Here is a 6,159-nt window from a genome sequence, read left to right on the forward strand (position 1 = left end):
AATCCCCTCATTTTCACCCATGCTAATGAAGGACTAAGAGATCTTGGAGTTAAAGATAGCCCCTTAAGCATTCCTGAACCACTTAATCATTCCTGTGGAATATAAGTGAAATATAAATGGAAAAAAGTGAAGTTTTCCTCACAAGAATTCCTAGGGGTGCCAAGGATTGTGGTGAATGTGAAAAACAATGAAGAGTTTTTGCTTTCTTTGACTAAATTTATCTTAAAGTTTAGTCTCAAATGATTTTTTCTCTCATATTTTCTGAGAGACAGCTAATTAAAAACAGAGGGTTTTTTTTCTGACCTTTTTATCCATCTTTTACCAAGGTGCCAATTATTATGGAGCTGAATAGCTGTTCCCATTACTCTATTTCAGCATGAGCTATATTGTCAAACTGAGACTAGAAGACCTTCAAAGCGGCAGGCGAGATGTTATGTAATCTGTCGGATCTAAATCTAATGATTGACATGCAGTATTTTTTCTTAAATGACTGCTTTAGGAAGTGTTAAAGTTGAACTACTCCAACATTTTCCCAGCTAATTTCTATCTTCTGCATTACAGCATAGTGTCACTTATCTCAGACATTCATTTCGACTGTGGAAAACTCACTTAATAGAAGTCACTGGGCAGCTTCTGAATTCCATTATGTTTAAAATGTGACCTTAACACAAACTACAACCACGGCACTAATAATGCCTGAAGGTCTTACTTGCTATCACTTGGGCAACACAGTAAGAGCTGTCAAGGGACATGGATGGAGCTGTTTTCCTTTAGCAGGAGGTGATGTTTATTTTTACTGCATGTAATATGTTCTTGGCACATGTGCCACACAACTACAGGCTTAACTGAAGTTTTATAGGGGACTTTCCAGTAAAGCTTTCATTTGTAGTGCCCTAAGTTCTAAGAATTAACCCATTAAAATCCCAGGCTTATTACATCCTAAAGCCCTATTGGAGCTGGATTAGTTTTATCTGGGGAGGTGTTGTAATTTGAGTGATTACTCGCGAGATCAGGGATTTTAATCCAGTATGAATTTGCCGTGTCTGTAGTTTTCACAAGTCTGCTGATAATTCTGGAGTGAATTTCCTTCTAGAGTGCACCAAACTCCAAATCCTGTTTGAATCAACATCACACGATCATAACAAAACTGTAAGAAAACAATGGGTCTCATTTACCAACAATTCCTAAGAAGAAATTTCTTCTCAAAACCCACTTTCGCAGTTTAAATGAAGATTCTGACATTGATTCATGTTTTCTTATTTGGGATTTGTTCTTACACAAGAACAGATCTGCGCCTCCTTAAGAGCAACAGTTCCGCGGTTGAGGGACAAATCATGAGTCTAATATAGAGTTTTTCTTCTCAAGAACAAATTTAAGAAAAAATATCTTCCCAATGTCTTCATTTTTTACTTTTTTTTTTATTTGACCCACTATGATCATGCACTGACATTTTGAATGGACGTCATCTCGCACTTAATAAGATGTAAAGTCTCCTTCTTCATCCAGGGTTTTGTTTGAGGTTGTTTGTTTGTTTTTAGTGCCATATTTTCCGTTTCTCTGCACAGTATATTGTCATTGTTTGGAAGTGAGGCGCCTGACGCATAATGTCCATTCGATGATGTTTCGATTCTGGCTATTTGAGATCATTTGGGGAAATTACACAGATTGTTTATACCGGATGAATCGCCCAGTCAAATCATGCTCAAATCCTCCTCTTGTAAAACCAGTCCAGCTCAAATAGGGCTTAAGGCTTGTTATTCAGTAATTACATTGACTACAATGCAAACTCAGTTATTCTTAGGTTATGGAAGTGTGTGGTAAGACTTTGGACATGCCAGTATGTCCTGGTCAATAACTAGGTAAATATGTGGTACTCCACAGATTGTAGGTATTAACTGTGTAAATGTGAGATACAAACTACTACTTATTGAGTAAGTACAGGGTAGTTATATAACTCTCCTCTTAAAGCCGCAAATATCTGTCCCACAGTGAGATGGAAGCCAAAGACCTGGCAGAAGTTTTGGGGTGGCCTGTCTGATTCTCAGAAGGGGCACTACCCACCACAGCCACCCATTTAAAACCATTAATGCTTCAGAAATCTTTGCACTTCATGCCGTCATTTTACTTCATGTGTCACCGTACTTGGAGGTGTTTCTGGATTATTTCCTGCTTAAACATTGTGACAGTACATTGAAATTTACTGTAAATATGTTGTTGCTGTGAGCAACTTTGAGATGCCCTGTGTCAGCTTAATAGCTAGAACCTGTTAATCACTTCATTGCAATTTAATCACATAGAGTTAAAAACAATTACACATCACTTTGAAGGTTGTACCTCTGCCTACCTGGTTAATACGGAGAACTTAGCAGACTGTAAAAGAAGGCATTATCGACTATTCAGCCACAGTGACTTACGGTACATCTATGAACTAACAACAGGCTTGTTGGCTGTTATGCAATGTTGTAAAGCATGATCTGGCCCTACTTTGAGCTCTGCCTTGGAAATTCCATGTTTTCTTAGTTGCGACCCTAATGAGTCTACCCACCAATATTTAGCCCAAAATTTCTTATGGTTGTCCCGAGAGGTTCTCATTACGAGATTGCAACACTTGTATTGAATACAGCTAGTCCCAACTTTAAAGGAACTAATTATGCAGATTTACAGCCTAATTTACAAACATCTGTGCTGAAATCACAAAAGTGTTCTACAAAAAAATGTGTTTTCCACATTCACTGATGGAATTCAGGACCTGCTCATTGAGTTCTAGTGTAAGTTTCAGGTCAACAGGTTTTCTCTCAGAAATCAAGGTATTAAACTGTGACTCTTGTCACTGTGGTGGTTCCCTCAAAGGTACCTCTTCATTCAGGGAACATGTCTGTACCATAACCCACTGAAATGATATTGTCTAAGATGTACTGACTCCACACACCCCGTCTCGTCCCCAGGCTTTTTATTTTATTGTTCCGTTTTAAAACATTCGGTTATGAAAAAGTACAAATTCGGTTATGAAAAAGTAAAAATGTTCACCTGGAAAAACTGATTCAAGGTTCACGATCAGACCTTAAAACCACTGGAGTAGCTTTGAGGGAACATTTACACTGTTTGTACCTCGATCAATGAAAAATGTACCTGAACAGAACCTTTATTTCTAACAGCGTACAGGGAAACGTGAAAGTTTTGTCTGTGATAATCGACTGTATGCCGCAGATGTGGACAGTGGTTAGGTTCCTGGAGTATTCTTGTAAATATCAAGTGATTATTAGATCTGTATTGGATATGAGGAGAAGGAATCTCACAGAAATGTCTGTCTAAGCCCATCTGTAGCGTAAAGTCAGTGAAGTTTTGAACATACTGAGCAGTGAGCGATGGATCTCACAGTGCCTTAGAGAACTCTAGGAGATTCTGAACGCAGAGCAAGTGTGAACCTGTGAACTCATACTGCAGCCTAAAGACGCTACGAAGTAATGCACTGAGTAGGAGCTTTGGATGAGTCCCGTTCAGAATAACAGCTTTAACTTGAATTACATTCCGAAATTTTGAACGTTGAAGTTCTTTCAGAGGTTCTCACACATTTTCTTGAATCTGCAGATTGGAACATAGGATACTGTTACCACCTTAGTCCTTGGTATTACTTACGAAATGTGTAGTCCGAAGCATTCATCAGACAAAAGTGCCAAAAGCGGTATCACATGGAAGCTAAGTTATTCCCTGCAGGAGAGGAGGGTACCTGCCAAAAGGACACTGGCACCGAGATTCTGTAATGATTCTGTGTAATGTGGTGTTCAGTCCAGTCCTGTTTCATACTGAGGTTTCTTTGTTTATATAAATGTATTTTTATGCATTAAGAGATTAACACAGGGTAATTTCTATCTATTTGAATGTGAGCGTGTAATAATTACCATATGTCGTCTGTTTACGCACATTCCTATTCCTCTTTCTGCAATCAGTGTTTGTAACTTGTGCAATCAGACTGCTGTCAACGCGGGGGCGGGGCTTGGAGAGGGTATTTATAATACTGTGCGAAAGTCAGAGACCACCCTTTGTATATTTCATTTCCAGGTAAAATGTTAAAAGTAAAAAATTTATTCTTTTTTTTTTCGGTGTTAGGAAAAAAGAAATCTTTTAACAGAAAATCACACAAAAGGCTTATTTTCCCACGCCTCTGAAGTTCAGTCTTAGAAGTTGGTTTATTTTACTACACTTCCAAAGTTCAGTCTTAGAAGTTGCTTTTTTCCATGCCTTTGCAGTTCAGTCTTAGAAGTTGGTTTATTTTTACACACCTCCAAAGTTCAGTCTTAGAAGTTGGTTTATTTTTACACACCTCCAAAGTTCAGTCTTAGAAGTTGGTTTATTTTTACACATCTCCAAAGTTCAGTCTTAGAAGTTGTTTATTTTTCCACGCCTCTGAAGTTCAGTCTTAGAAGTTGGTTTATTTTTCCACATCTCCAAAGTTCAGTCTTAGAAGTTGTTTTTTTTTCCATGCCTCCAGAGTTAAAAAAAATTAATAGACTTAAAAACATAAAATTAAAAAAACTTGTACATAATGCCTATTTTACAGAGCCCTTAAAGGGACGTGGTGTATTTTTAACATAAAAATCTGGTGTGCACTAGAATTAGGTGAGCACCAGATACTATGTGGTAAGGACCCAGTGCTATCAGATGCACAACAGATACAATCAGATGGATGGATCTGGTGTGCACCTAATAGTATCTGGTGCTCACCACATAGTATCTAGTGCTCACCTGATAATGTCTCATGAGCAACTAACAGTATCTGGTATCTGGCACCTAATAGTATCATAGTATCTTGTGCACACCAGATTTTTTACCTAAAAAATACACCCCTGTCATTTCAGGACATTCAGGACCTTCATGCCTTGTTTAGACTGGTAGTGTAAGAAATAACGGGTGGTCTCTGACACAAGAACGGTGGGTAGATGACAGTCCTTTTTTGTTTCTTGTGCAAACGTGACGCCTTAGGAAGAAAAGTGTTTATTTTTGTTATACAAAAAAAATAAAATGCCGTATTAAATTTGCTACATCTATATATTTGTGATTTTACTGGAAAAATAAACAGAGTCTATTTGAAAGGATGCGGAGGAAAGTGTGTCACAGTGTGTCTTGTGATTTGTGGAGAACACAATCCACAAAAGAAACTTGGGCTTTTGTCATGTATGAGAGACAAGCAAGGTAGATACATCCTCACGTTCCACCCTTCAAAGAGAGAGAGAGAGAGAGAGAGAATGACAGAATGTGGGGGAGATAATTAGTTCCTGAAATGGTTTAAAACCGTTTGCCTCCCACCTCTGTTCAGCTGAAACGATGACAGTGCTGTACTTTTCTCGAGCTGGAGGAAGCTCACAATAGAGAGAAAGAAAGAAGCAAGAGGGTCTCTGTAATTGCAGGTTCAGGAGAAACGAAGGGGGGGGGGATGAACACTGGAAAAAGAAGCAGAAGCATGAAGGCGGACATCAGGAAAGAGTTTGGGACAGTAATGAAGGCACAATAGAACGGCGGGCGATTGTTACTGCCTCCCACGTCAGAATTTCACCACATGTATGTGAATAGAAGCTAATGACAACAGATTGGGCAGAAGTGGAATGCGACCAGAAGCTGGTCTCATTAAATCCCGACCTTCACTGTCAAATGTGCGGTCAAGAGGTCGTCTTTGACTGCTGTCATTCTGGCCGTGATGTCATGTCTTTAACAAAGATGAGCGAGTAAAATGAGCCGTTCCTCGTGCAGGTTGAACATGTTCCGTGTCCATGCACAGGTTAAAGAGGAATTCTAACTGTCTTTCAAAAATCATCCGAGTTGTTCAGAGTGGTTTGGTTTGATTCTGGAGAGAAACCACTAGAATTTCTCACAGTGGTGGTGATAAGAGCCAGATGTCTTTAAAGCCTCTAAAAGCTCCCTCACACAACATTACTACATGAATTGGTTGGTGTAGTGTAGTGGGCGACACCTCTGCGTTCCACGCTGTAGACTGAGGTTCAATCCCCCTCCTGAGCAAACACCTTACACTATACCAATAAGATTCCTTGAGCAAGACTCCTAACACTGCCTTCACCCACCTGTGTACGATGATCGAATTGTAAGCCACTCTGGATGAGTGTCTGCTGAATGGTTATGAATGTGCTGGATAATGTATTTTATGAT

Source organism: Pygocentrus nattereri, chromosome 10, assembly GCF_015220715.1.
Source record: "Pygocentrus nattereri isolate fPygNat1 chromosome 10, fPygNat1.pri, whole genome shotgun sequence".
Classification (NCBI taxonomy): domain Eukaryota; kingdom Metazoa; phylum Chordata; class Actinopteri; order Characiformes; family Serrasalmidae; genus Pygocentrus; species Pygocentrus nattereri.